This window comes from Pinus tabuliformis, chromosome 6 (assembly GCF_031772625.1).
Source record: "Pinus tabuliformis cultivar Carrire ecotype Pingquan chromosome 6, CPIR1, whole genome shotgun sequence".
Lineage (NCBI taxonomy): Eukaryota > Viridiplantae > Streptophyta > Pinopsida > Pinales > Pinaceae > Pinus > Pinus tabuliformis.
In genome coordinates this window covers 1,867,740,589-1,867,755,559 of record NC_142292.1, presented here as the reverse complement: position 1 = coordinate 1,867,755,559, position 14,971 = coordinate 1,867,740,589, and the positions used below count along the sequence as shown (strand labels likewise).

The 14,971-nt window shown below is 32.6% G+C and overlaps 1 pseudogene; it reads left to right on the top strand.

The window, feature by feature from the left end:
• The first annotated feature begins 6,530 nt into the window (after positions 1-6,530).
• Positions 6,531-8,376, top strand: LOC149266591 (heat shock cognate 70 kDa protein-like; annotated as a pseudogene).
• Positions 8,377-14,971: the final 6,595 nt, after the last annotated feature.

Here is a 14,971-nt window from a genome sequence, read left to right as displayed (position 1 = left end):
TTTCAACACAATCTTCTTTTGCTATCTATGTCTATACAAAGCCACATGCACAACTTTGAAACTCCTCCTTCAACAACGTAGACTATCTGCACTCACATATTTGAAAAAAGCGTAGAAGAACTCTCTTGCTAGATTTTTTAGATTTGCACCATATACCAATATTGTAGGCATGTGTTGCTAACTATTTGAGCTCGAGACCTATTGTGTGCTATTCTTCATGTCATGCTATTAATTGAACTCGAGACCAACGTTTTCTTCACCAACCAAATAACGGGCAAGGACCGAGACCAGGATCCCAACGCATTTCTTAGCGAATTTCATGAGTCCAAATTTCTTCAGACACTGGTCACAATTTGCTGAGTGATTCAGGCTCCTCTATAAACAAGCCCATCACTTCCTGCTATAGTAAATGTGATTTCAAAGGTTCCCAAAACCAAAATGTGGTTCTTTTCAATATATTGAAACAATATTGAAATATACCACACGCATTCGAGCTCCGTCATGGAGGAAGATGTTGTTGATGACCTCGTAGAACAATGATTAACTCACCAAAATTTGTATTTGATAGATTATTTCATCAATTCATTGTTCATTCATGGATCCAATCCAACCTTGTTGATAGAGTTGAATCACATGGTAGTTTCCTTAAAATTGGTTAAATGGAATGTCAAGAAAATATAATTATGGTTCACATTGTTGTGTGCGATATGTAAATATACATTGAAGTAGAGAGGGCCAAAAGCTTCAACAATTCCTTCGCAAAAGAATATCAGTTATGGGAAACAATATTAACTCTCTCCCCGAAAATACATTTCCAATCAACAAAACGTAGATGAGTATGGACAACTTTTCCCAATAACGCTTCCTCAACATTCAAACTTCGGGTTTGGATCATATTATAAATTCAACACGGTTTATGTGTGCAACAACATATGCACATTACAATCTGCATTTTTACTATGGAAACACTCCAGGAATAGCAATGGACAATAGATCTTCCTCCACACACAATACGAACATTAGACAGGCTCGTATGTTAGTCCATATTCCTTATTCAACGCAGTCTCACCATTCTCTATTAGAATCTTCACGCCAAGGTTACAATCAAACTTGGGGTTTGGAGCATATTATAAATTCAGCACGGTTTATGCATGCAACACCATATGCACATTACAATCTGCATTTTCACTATGGCAACACTCCATAAATAGCAACAAACAATAGGTTTTCCTCCACACACAACACGAACATTAGACAGGCTTGTATGTTAGTCCATCTTCCTTATTCAACACAGTCTCATCATTCTCTACCAGAATCTTCAAGCCAAGGTTTAAAAACAAAATTCTGAGAAAGGAGGAGCATTCAAGAAGGCCACAAAATTAGTGGCTCACTTATTCGACATGGAAGATAAACCTTTTCTCTAATACCAGTATAAGACAAGAGAATTAGAAACCAAATTAACTGTATTATTAACGATGATCTCAAAGAATGATGTACATAGTGTACATATAAATACATAATGAAACCGTGATTCAGTTTCCAGGTCTTATTGGACTTCAATAACTAATCTCCATAACACACACTAACCCAAACTTAATCCCGAGGATTAGGTGTTTAACAGATAATGCCATAATTTGCACATTTCTTGTTCTAGCCTATGGAAATAGGCACAAAAGAGCAGAGAAGTCATGAGAAAACATGATTTCCGGGAAATTTGATCAGGTCGCTTGACTTTGTTATGGGATAAGGCTTGGGAACAATTGCCCTGTTTAGGTGACTCAAACACTTCCAGAATTTACAATTATTTTTAAGAAATTTGGGAGCAGTGAGAGTTTGTGACTATTAGAAAAAAATGAATGATTCTACATTCTGGAGATGTTGGAAGGTGAAGGAGGATTACCCAATTTCATTAAAGGATCTTCCACGGGCTACTTTCCAACAGTTGTTGGGGGATTAGAGGATTAGATGCTCTCGAAGTTCTGACATACTAAGATGGTGTAAGATTCCAATTGTATCCTTTAGCTTAAAAGAAGCCTACTTAATTATTTCAGAGCATTTGGCCTTTGACAAGGATGTTATATGGACAAGGATTTGGTTTGGTGTTTATTGGCCAAAAATCTCCCTTTTTCTCTGGTTTATTGGCTATACAGAGACTTTTAACTTGGGATTGAATTAGACGCAAAGGTTATGAAGGAATTTCTTTATTCTTTCTTTGCAGCCAGGAAGAAGAGACAATGCACCACCTCTTTCTCACTTGTGTTTCAGCATTGGAGGTATGGTGTATCATTCATAGAAACTTTGGTATTACTTTCTATGAACATGAGACTCTTTCTACTTTGTTGGAGGGATGACATTTTTTGAAATTTAAAAATCCTATCATAAATTGGGCCTAAATTATAGTCATTGGGTTCATTCTTTAGAACCTATGGAAAGAACATAATAATCGAACTTTTCGGGAAAAGATACACCCAGGGAGAGTTATTAGAGAGTTGGTTCTTTCTTTACTGAAGAGAACTCCTTTTAGTGGTTCCATGGTCCTTAGAAGATTGGATGGCAGATGATGTCGAAGCCTATATTTTGAAGAATTTAAACTTGGATTAGAGGATGCTTGTTATAGTAAACTAACCATTTGTTGATCCATATACTCAAATGTTTCTTATCCCCCCTCCAAGTAATCTTATTAAACTAAACTTTGACGAGGCATCAAAAGGCAGTCTAGGATTAATAGGTTTTGGAGGGATTTCTCGTGATGAGAAATGTTCACCTTTGAGAGTACATACGATGCATTGTGGGATTGCAAGAAATAATATGGTTGAGTTCATGGCTTTGGAAAAAGGCATCCAAATTTCTATTTGGTAGGTGTATAAGTTAATACTGATTGATGGGGATTCACTCATAGCTATTAGTGCATTCAAAAACTTTTAAGTGATGAGAATTCCTAAAAGGTAATGAAGACTTGGATATTGGAGGGGATTGTAGATAATATAAAAGTTTTGTTGGACATGCTATAATATGTTTGCACTCAACACACTCACAAGTCTGGAAACCAGGCCATTGATTTTCTGGCCAATATGGGTTGTTGTTATATTGATATGGATTTGGATGTTCAATGGCCTTTCACTTCGTGGCAAGCGGATATGGAGTCTATTTACACCTTGATTGAAACAAACAAACCTTCCCCCAATGGGGGCGTACAAATGGACATTACAATCGATTTTGGACCAGAATCAATATAACACTTATGTTAAGCTCAACTAGTGGTGGACGAACTGATTTAATGCATTTTATTAGTATGTATGCCTTGAGGTGCTTTAAATGTTTGTTTAGAATGGGTGATGGCCATTGGTTGAGGCAGAAGGTGCATGGAGGCAAGGTCTTTACCTCGCCTTCCATCTTTGGTTACTCACTTTGTAGGAATTGGTGTTTGTTCTCCTGGTTTGTCTTTATGCAATTATATACATTTGCATTATCTCTATTTGTGTTTGGAGGTGGAGTGCTTGATTTTGGGTGTTGTGTTTGGATTTGGTTTCCCTTCAACAACTTTGTCTCTCGGTGAGTTTCAATTCGTGAGTCTCTATTTATCACTTCAATTTTCTCTTCTAGGTGTGGGTTTTCTTTCAATTTGGGTATGCTAGCTCCTTCAGTGTGACGTTTTTTTGTGATGTTTAATTTAGAGCACATGCGCTCAGTTTGGAGGTGGAGTGCTTGATTTTGGGTGTTGTGTTTGGATTTGGTTTCCCTTCAACAACTTTGTCTCTCGGTGAGTTTCAATTCATGAGTCTCTATTTATCACTTCAATTTTCTCTTCTAGGTGTGGGTTTTCTTTCAATTTGGGTATGCTAGCTCCTTCAGTGTGACCTTTTTTTGTGATGTTTAATTTGGAGCACCTGCGCTCATAGTCCTTAGTTCAAGAGTCTTTTGAATTGACATTGTTTTCTTTCTTCTTCTTTGTTTCTCGTATATTGTTGAGGTTTGGTCCTTTGTCTCGAGGCCATGGTGTTTGGTTTGCGGTTCAATATGTGTCAACATTATATGTGTAGTGAGCTATATAATCTCTTGGGTTGGGGCCTTATGGAATGGGTTTACGTGGACAACCTGATTGTCTATAATTCTGGAATTGAGGGAATCCCTGTCCATCCTTCAATGTCCTTTGTCTCGAGGCCCTGGTGTTATGGTTTGTGGTTAAATATGTGTTCAACATTATACATGTAGTGAGCTATATAATCTCTTAGGTTGGGGCCTTGTGGAATGGTTTTTCATGGACAACCTGATTATCTACAAGTCTGGAATTGAGGGCATCCCTCTCCGTCCTTCAGTGTCTTTTATAGATCTTGGTCTTTCTTTTAATTGTCCTCATTACCTCTCTTTAACAATTTTTATGGCTCCAAGGAAACAAATGCCCAATGGGGCAAGAAAGGACGTGTCTTATTTCTTACATATCAGTGGTCATTGCCTTGATTCAATACCCCCGAGGTTCGTAGGGAGATTTTGGATCTGGAAAGTGTCAAGCTGGAGACTGTCCTTATGGTTTGGATTCTAAATTGGTTGGTGTGAGGGAAAAATGTCTTCCAACTCTTGGTGATTTTCGGAAAAGAATGTTGAATTTCTTAAGTTCCTTGGCCTTAAGTCAACAGACAAAAACATTTCTCCATCTCCTGTTCAAGGAGAAACATGTGGAAAATTATAACATTTTCTCGTTTATGGAGGACATTAAAGAATTGTTCGTAACATTTGTTTCTGCTTGAACAATGTGGATGCTTGTCTGGCACGAATGGAAACTTTATTGGTCTGTGATTTGGGTTTGGGCGACCTCACGGATCCTCGTGCTAATAGTGTGTATACTCCTGTGTTGATCTCTTCAGACAATGAGTTGTATGGGGAAGACAAATGAGGGCAGGTATCTATGGCTTTCTTTATTAAAGTTATTGGCTTTGGATTTTGAATGATATACTATGGTTTTGGTTCTGGTGAATAACACATTGCTTTAGTTGTTGGATATGGTGGCCTTCAACTCATTTGTGCCCATCTTGGAACTTTTGTATTACTGTATGGATGGATGATGTTTTAATGCTGCGTAATATTCTTAAGCTTCTCTCTCAATGTTTGTTGAATTTTTTGAAACGCATTGCATCAATCATTTTGGATCACCTTTGTCTTGGCGGGACTACAAGAATGTTTTTATGCTTGCTTTTGGAAGTCGCCTCTTGTTTCATTTTATAAAATGATAGTTTGGATGGAACAAATTGTAATTCCTTGTGTTATGCATACGGGAAAGAACTACAAAGCTAACTGATATTGCAATCTCTTTGTTGCCCTGAGAGGGGCTTTACAACTCAGTACATGGTATATGTAAAGATGTAATGTAAGTATGCAGACAATTCTAAATGTTGGCTGATTTAAAATATTAAAAAAAGGTTAAAAGTGATAATTGGCATTAATGTAAACATTTAAATGTTGGCTCAAATAAAATAAAAAGTTAAAGTAATAAAAATAATAAAATTCAATTTTCTATGTTTTGATTTTTTAATTAACTTGTGAACAAGATTTCTTACAATACCATGGGCCAATACTATGGCTTATAAATACAAAAACCATAACTTATTTCACAACGAAAATATTTTATAACAATATCACAAGATTTTTAACCATTATTAACTTGTAAAAAATAGACTTTGTTACAATACCATGGCTTATCAATACCACATGCCTAAAAAAACATAACTTATTTCACAATCAAAATATTTTATAACAATATGAAAAGATTCACCCCCACTTTACCATGGATATCATTAACTTGTAAATAGACTTTCTTACAATATGATGAGCCAATATTATGGCTTATCAATATCACATGCCCAAAAACCATAACTTATTTTACAATAAAAATATTTTATTTTAATTTAATTTTATAACATTTTTTTAATTGAATCTAAAATGAAAAAAGTTATAATTAATTTTGAAATATATCTAAAACTTTTATCCTCACACCCACTAAAAATATACCCATAAAAATTAAATTAGAGTTTTAATAAATAAATAAATACTTTTACATATAAAATGTAAAATTGATACCGTATAAATGTAGATCTATTTGAACTAAAGAACTTATTTCACACAAAAAAATTGATTCAAGTACCCCTAATTAATTTTTTTGAAAAAAGAAAAATCTGAGATTTAAGAAAAAAATAATTTACTGTGGAATCCGTAGACAACGCATTACGTTGTGAGGTCAGAAGAAATGACTGTATGACGTGAAACGCCTGACGGCGTATTGACTGAGACAGATGTGAAAATCTGACTTCAATTTTCATCCGTGTCGAGTTTCACTTCTAATATAATAGACATTATGGTAATTAAAGGAAGTAATTGTAACCATTTATTTGGCATACTGACACTTTCACCTTCAATGAAGAAGACCAACAAAATTAAATATAGTGGATTTCCGTGGTCCAAAATTTTTCTGTTAAATTGCATGCTCTCTCTACTTACTAGCGATTGCATGCTCTATCTACTTACTAGCGATTAACATTATGGAGGTGGATGCGAAACGTAAAGGTAAAGCCATTGGCATTGATCTAGGGACAACTTACAGCTGCGTAGCAGTGTGGCAGCAAGATAGAGTCGAAGTTATAGTTAATGATGAGGGCAACCGGACCACTCCTTCCTTCGTTGCTTTCACTCCCTCCGAGAGGTTTGTGGGAGACGCTGCAAAATACCAGATCGCCACTAATCCCAGGAATACCATCTTTGATGCCAAGAGACTCATTGGAAGGCGATTTACTGATACCTCTGTGCAGAGTGACATGAAACTCTGGCCCTTTACTGTGATTGCTGGAGAAAATGAAAAGCCCCTTATCCAAGTTGATTACAAGGGTCAAAGGAAGGAATTTGCAGCCGAGGAAATCTCTTCGATGGTATTAATCAAAATGAAGACGACGGCCGAAGCGTACCTCAACTCTGAAGTGGAGAATGCCGTTATCACTGTACCCGCCTATTTTAGCGATTCTCAGAGAAGGTCTACTAGAGACATGGCTACGATTGCCGGTCTTAACGCCATGAAAATAATTAATGAACCCACTGCCGCGGCTATAGCTTACGGATTTGGTACAGAGGTTTATTCCTCCCTTGGAAAGAAGACTGTCTTGATTTTCGACCTTGGCGGAGGCACCTTTGATGTTTCCATTGTTAATATCGAGAGAGGTAAATTTGAGGTGAAGGTTGTCGGAGGGGACACGCATTTGGGTGGCGAAGATTTTGACAACAGAATGCTCAATCACTGTGTTCAACATTTCAACAGAAAAAATAAAACGGAAATGAACACAAGTGCTAAAGCTCTTCGGAGGCTCCGGGCAGAATGCGAAAGGGCAAAAAGAAATTTGTCTTCCGTGGTAGAGACTGTGATTGATATCGACTCTCTATACGAAGGGCTGGATTTTCACATGAAAATTACAAGAGCCAAGTTCGAAGAGCTCAACACCGATTTCTTTGACAAGTGCATGCGAATCGTCAGCGAATGTCTCGAAGATGGCAGGATGAGCAAACAAGAAATTAACGAAGTTGTATTCCACCCGCATTCCAAAGCTACAGGAACTCCTTCAACATTTCTTTCATGAAAAAAAACTCTGCAAAAGCATAAACCCCGATGAGGCTGTTGCATATGGCGCCGCACTTCAGGCGGCAGCCTTGAACAATGAAGGCATCCAATTCGTCCTCATGGATGTCACGCCTTTGAGCCTTGGAATCAGTATTGACAAGGGTGTAATGTCTGTAGTCGTTCCCAGAAATACTCTCATTCCAACTCAGAGAGAGGCTTCTTACACTACATCGCGTGACAATCAGGTAGATGTGTCTTTTCCAGTGTATGAAGGCGAGAGAGCGATGGTTGCGGACAACAATCTGCTGGGTGATTTTCAGTTGAGTGGAATTCCGGCGGCCCGTTGTAGAGTGCCAATACTTGCAGTTGTCTTTGAATTGGACGCAGACGGAATTCTGAAGGTGTCAGCCCGGGACAGGGGAAGTGGGGTAAGCAATTTCATTACTATAACGAACGATGGTGGTCGGCTGAGCAAAGAGGAGATCAAGAAAATGACAGGTGATGCCGAGAGATTCAGAAGGGATGATGAAGAGGTAAAGAAGAAACACATTGCCAGGGTCAATTTAGAGAATTACGTTTACAACATGAGAAGCAGAGTGAAAGAAGCCGAGACTAAAGGAGAGCTGAATGTGACAGTGGCAACGGATATTGTGCAGATGCTGAATAGTGTGGAGGAATGGTTGGATGAGAAGGAGAGTGCGCAGCTTTTCGAGTTGGAAGAGAAATTGAGAGGTTTGAAAAATGAAATGCAAACTTTAAGCGGAAAATTAGATGTTAGTTGAAATTGTGTGATGCACCGTTTTGTAGAAAGTTAATAGACGTTGGTATATCATGTTTTGGTCTTGGAACAACATAAGCAATTTTTTGTCTTTTCATATTTTGGAGGCTCTGTTACTATTATGCCTATAAAGTATTTTGGTGAACATTTGAATGTAGTGGGGAATTTTCAAATGATGGGCGGTTCTGTTTACAAATTTGATGTTATGGGAAGATGGGGTTTACAATGTTTTTCATCAACTTTGTTTTTGCGCGTTTTTATATTTATGGAATACGCTGATGCAAATCTATTTTAACTTCTAATTTATTAAATATTCCGAAGAGTTTTTATTAAAGGTATTTGTTATATGAATTAAGAAAATTTATTTATTAATTATAAATAATAAATAATAATTTAATTATATTTAAAATAAAATAACGTTGTTTTAATGATGAACAATATTGGTTGGTTTTAAATGTGTAGTTTTAAATGTGTAGATTTAATTTTTCCAATGTAATTTTTATTGAAAATGTTTTAAATATTCATAAAATAATGTTAATCTAATTCATTTAATAATTTAATTATATTTAAAATACAATAACATTATTAAATATTAATTTAATTCATTTTACATTAGTTCTATCAAGCTTGTGTTATATTAGTTCTATAAAGCATGTAGAGGAATTAAATTGGTTGAGCTGTAAATTTTTTTATCAATTTTATGCTGTACTAAGAATTTTGTTCCTAAAAATCTAAATGGATTTTTTTTTTTTTTTTTTTTAATATTGTCATTTGAATATGTGTAATTATTTTTTTCTTATCATAAATATATCAACATACATCAGTGTTTTTTGTTTTTTTAAGTTTTATTATTATGTTATTACTTGGTTGTTTAATCATTTTTATAAAAATCAATTAGAAATAGATGATAATATTTTGCTGTTTATTATTAAGTAATTATAAAATAACAATTTTTATATAATTGATGAGGAGCCAACACTTGTGTTCTAAATCTGTAATTCAAAAATTTCTCTTATGTGATTTTTACCAAAAGACTTTACTTAACTTCTATATAATTTTATCAATATATTATAAACATAAACAATTTTTTTATTATAAATTAATCAAATAAATATATTTTTTTTATTTCATAATCCAACCCATAATAAAAATATTGTTTTTATATAATAAAATTAATAATATTTTTAATTTTTATTCTATTTCAAAATTATACATCTAAATTTTATTTTTATTTTTAATATAAAATTATGTAATAATATTATAAACATCATTTAGTACATTATGATACTAAATTACTCCATATGGTCTGAACATCATTAAAAATAAATTATATATTATTACGAAATTCAAAAATCAAATATTTTAAATATTTTAATTCATACTGTTTCAAAATGTCACAAATATTCCAGGAATAATCAAAATAAGCCATAATGAAGAATAAGCAAGGTGTTACGTGCCATCTATACACTCCTAATTACGACGAAGGCGTTCTTTAATGGAGGTTCTCATCCAACTTTCGTCCTGAGAAATGGCCAACTGATTTTCATCATTCTGACTTATTTGGCCTAGATCCGAAAAATCTCCACTCGCAACTTCAAGTGAGAGGGTGATTTAATACTTTTGAAATTTTTAAAACAATAAATCTTTATGTGTGGATTCAAATTTTATGTCATGCAGATGGATCTCCAGGTTTATTGAAATTTGACTTTGGATTCATAATTTTAGTGACATTTACATGGATTTCCAGGTTTTATTGAAATTTGACTCTTAAATTTATTGTTTGGCTAGTTAACTTGTAGCTTTGATTAGTAGCTTTGTTTGATTCATTGTATCTAAAGGTAACTAAATTCTAGGTTTTAGGTTTTGCAAATGAGAAATTGTCATGACAGAAAATATTCAGGGTTGATGTTAAGATTAGTTTGTTAAATTGTTATTTTTAACCAAGAGGATTTTGTTTTGTTTTATTATATATAGATATTTTTCTATTATATTTTAACATATAGATTTTATTAGATTTTATTATGTTAGTAGATGTATTTATTTTAACTTATTTATGTGAGAATTTCATAAATTATTTGATTTCAAAAAAATATTGTCTTATACACCATTACCAATTTTCAAGTAATATTATAAGAGATAAAACAGTGGTATTATTCTTACCTTTCATTGAGCATTTTTCTAGCTTAAGATAAGTAGTTCCTAATACGATCTACTTAGAACGTAATGCCTGCAATTTCTCTGATTTTTTACTTCAAAAATCACTCCAAATTTGGGACTAGACACATCTATCTTAGCCTTCCTCTATTTCTCGATCTTAGAAATGAATCTCTCAGAAATTTAATATTCAAGTTACATCTTTCCTTGGCTATTTCATTATTGTGTAAAAGTTCTGAAATATTTTCCTTTGCTAATATTTGTTTGCATTTGATTCAATCTAAATAAAAATACTATGAGAAAGAGCATGAGGAGTTTGCTTGTTTGACCATTTTTTTTTAATAGCATTTGTTGACACAATGAATTGAGTACTAAACTGGATTTGATCTGGAGATTCAAAGATAACTTCATCTTTAAATAATACATTCAAAGTGATCATAAGTCCAGACTACTCTACTAGTAGAGCTAACTTCATCTTCAAATAGTACATTCAAAGTGATCATAATTCGGACTACCCTACTCGTAGAATTTCTGACCTGTGGATGATGCTCATCAACTTCCCGAGTACAAGATTATCAGGTTATTGGAATCGTCGTAGAGCTTGATCGTTTATTCATGGGCATAAATTGTTTGCGAAGATGTGAGTAGCGTTGGTGGATTTAGACTCGTGGATATCAAAGTACTTTATCATTTGTTAATTGTAATAGAGTGTTTGCGAAGATGTAAGTAGCATTTGTGGATTTAGGGTTATTGGAGATAGGTTAGAGTTATGTGAGTGTCAATGGATTTACTGTATAATTTATTTTTTATTTGGAAAATTTTCATTATAATATTATATAGGGTATTAGAGTTAGATATAACGTTAGAGTTAGGGTTAAATGGGCATCCTTGCTTGTTAGTGTATTAATATATGAATCATGATTTTGGATCCATGATGAATTGTTGTGTGTTTGATTATTTGTTCTTAGAATAAGTGTAATTTGGATTACTATTTTTTCAAGGTTTAAGGTTAAAATATCATGTTGTTTAGTTTTGAATTTGTTTTTACATTTTTATTTTTATTTTTTATTTTGGACTCTTTCTAGTTTGAAGCTAAATTTTGAGAAAAGGACAAAAAATTTGACACAGACCTCCAAAATATTTTTTTGTTGTTTATTTTTTGTTAAAATTTTAGAAACATATAGGTAATTTCTAAACTAATAATACCCTCCAATTTAATGAAATAAAATAAAAATGTTAGGGCACTCTACCACATAGTTTATCCTGCTTAAAAGCTATAATTTTAAAAATATTACAACACTTTAGCACAAAGCATGTTAGAGCACTCTAGCACATAGTTTATCGTGCTTAAAAGTTATAATTAAAAAAAACATTACAACACTTTAGCACAAAGCTTGTACTTCATCTTGTTGTACTTTAGCATCCATTTGGTACCTCATCTTGTTGTACTTTTCGTGGTTTAACTTTCAATTTGCATGGAGATTTAGCTTGGAATCCATTTTCATGTTTTCTGGTTTAAGGATATACTTTTGAAATAATTTGTATAATTATGGAAACACTAAATTTGGAGTTTCTTTCCATTTCTTATTATTCCATTTAAAAGTTATAATTTTGAGATTATTATGAAAAAATCGAGCGGAAGCTTAGTTTGGATTTAAACTAGATTTTTTTTTTTTGAGATACAATGCTATGACTTTAATATTACTAGTGCAAATTCAATTTCTTATCCCGTATCTTTAGGTTTATTGCTAAAAAAAATTATCGCCAAATCTGCATGGTATTTTTTTCACGTAGTTTTTATATTAAAGTCATAATACTGAAATTATTACAGAGAATTAAAATAGATAATCATTAAAGTTTTAGAATAATTGTTGCAAATTCACACTTGAGTTTAAGCGTGGAATCTTCATTCTAATAACCTCGAAGTTAAATTTGAGCTAAATTCATTTCCTATTTTTTATACTAGTCTATAAGAAGTTGTAAAGAGATCAACTGCAAAAGAATTGAAATACCATTCTATCTTAGACCTATCTGTGTGTAGTCTCCATTAAAAAAAAAAAAACCACATTTTCTCGATGAAATCACACATGCCAAGAAAAACCATCGCTTAGTATGGAATGAATACTTAGTGTGTATGGATTGGTATTGTGTAAAAGGTATGAGGTTGAAAATTCATTAGTGTAATGATTGAGTTCATAATACTAATCTTGATTATGAAATTATCCACGCGAATTAGAATTCAATGTAAGCTAGCTCCAACAAGTCATTTTTAACTATTAATGTAGGTGCATAACTAATGCACAAACATTAAAGAGTTAAAATATGTTTTATGAAGACCTTCTTAATGGTTAAGAATGAAATTTTTGTGGTTTCTTTTATCTAATTTGTGATCTTGTTAAGTGTTGATTATGGGTTGGTTTTCCTCATGAGATAATTTGAAATTATTCTGGGACTAGGTTGAGATATGCCATGCCTAATACAGAATGGGCTCAAAAGACTTGTAGGTGTGAATGGTTATGGAAACCATTTTAGGGAAAGCTAAAAGATGTACTTGCTATATTATGTATGAGGGTAGAATGTATATTAAATTATATCCGTTAGGTAAGAAATTATTTGTGTATATAATGAAGAATTGATTTTGATGAAATCTCATGGACATGATTAAGAAGGGTTGATTATGCATACTTTGAATTTAGTGGAATAAATGTTCGTAACAAGAATTTGTTTGAGATTTAAATGCATTATTTTCCTTAGATTACAAAATAAGAAAAGAAGATTGGTATAGTGTACACCATTAGGTGGTTTAGAATGTGTAATAGCTTATCTTGATATATGTAGTCAATTGTGGACTAGATATTTATACTCCAGTATTGTAATTCTTTTTGTATGTGCGTGATTGAGGTAGGGTTAAATAGATTTTTAAATCCTTGAAAATGTAGAAAAAAATTATTGTAATAAGTTATGAAATATTTTTTTTGTTTGTGTAAGACAAATGAAGTCTAGCATATTTAAAGAAGATTTCATATTGTTGTGCCTAGGAAATTCATAATAGTCTCCTTAATGAATCTAGGGAGTGCATATTGATTGAACTGTATTTAACTAAATTAATTAGAGAAATTACGAGAATTGAACTCATGAACTTCTCAAACTTGTTTTTAGTTAGTTGATATATTTAAAATTCATGTTGTTTATGAACATGATGAATTACTTTCTTGAAATTTGATTAGCACGTAATTGTTGAGAATAACACGTTCAGAGATAAACCTTTTCTATGATTGGATTTATTTATTTATTTTTATTTTAGCTTAAAGCATAAGGTATGAGGTTAATGAAAAGTTGATTTGAGTTCTTATTTTACAGGAATATGTGCTCGTGATATTTTAGAGGGAAAATTTGAAGAAGAGTGAGATCACATTTTTGATAAATTGGAATTGTTGCATGATTTAGAAACTTAATATGATTATATTGTATGTGGAATGGAAAAAATTGTTGGATTTAAGAACTTGCGCTGGGATGTATAGTTGTATGATAGTGAGTAACCCTTGAAAAGGTTGTAATATTTTGAGAGGGTACTAATTCTTATTTAAAAAAACAAAGAGAGAAATAAAAAAAGAAATGAAGCTTAGCTTTGTGCTAGAAATGCCATTGTGATAGTGTAAATCTTACTTAAAATCAACATGATTATTCATAGTTTGAGAAATGTATGGTTTTCATAGCTTTGTTTAATGTTATATATATATATATATATGTTAAGAAATAAGGTCTAAAACCAAATGAATTACCTAGCTATTGAATAGAAATCATGAGTAATTGAGAAATGGGTGTTGATATAATGTTATATGTAACCTACTTTATGAGTTGTCTTTGATTGAAAGATTGCAAATTGATATGTTGGAATTAAATTCCTCTAAAACAAGATTGAATTGGTTTTCAAAATTTATATGTTGAAATGAAATTCTTCTAAACCAAGATTGAATTGGTTCTCAAAATTTATATGTTGAAATGAAATTATTCTAAAACAAGATTGAATCAGTTCTCAAGTAATGAATGTGAATAACATTAATGGTTGTGGAATTTAAAAAAAATTCAGTGGTACGGAGTAGGTGTTGCCACTTTACCTCGAGAAGTTAAAATGTTTGTGCTTTGAGCTTCATATTGTGTTTATTCTTAGGATTAAACTTTTGGTTAAAATAGTAATTGGTTCGTAAGATTTGTGATTGCATCTATGTCTTGTGAAATGAAAATGGTAAATTTAGAGTGAGAAAACATGTCATTATTTATATCATGTTTGGTAACTAGATTGACATGCAATTGCATATGTATGATTTTCTACCTCTTGTCATGCAAGTTTGATTATATGATAGAATGGACCATCAATGTTGTTATACAACTAATGTGGGAGCTATTTATAGCTTGGAAAACTCAATATACTATAGAACCCAAAA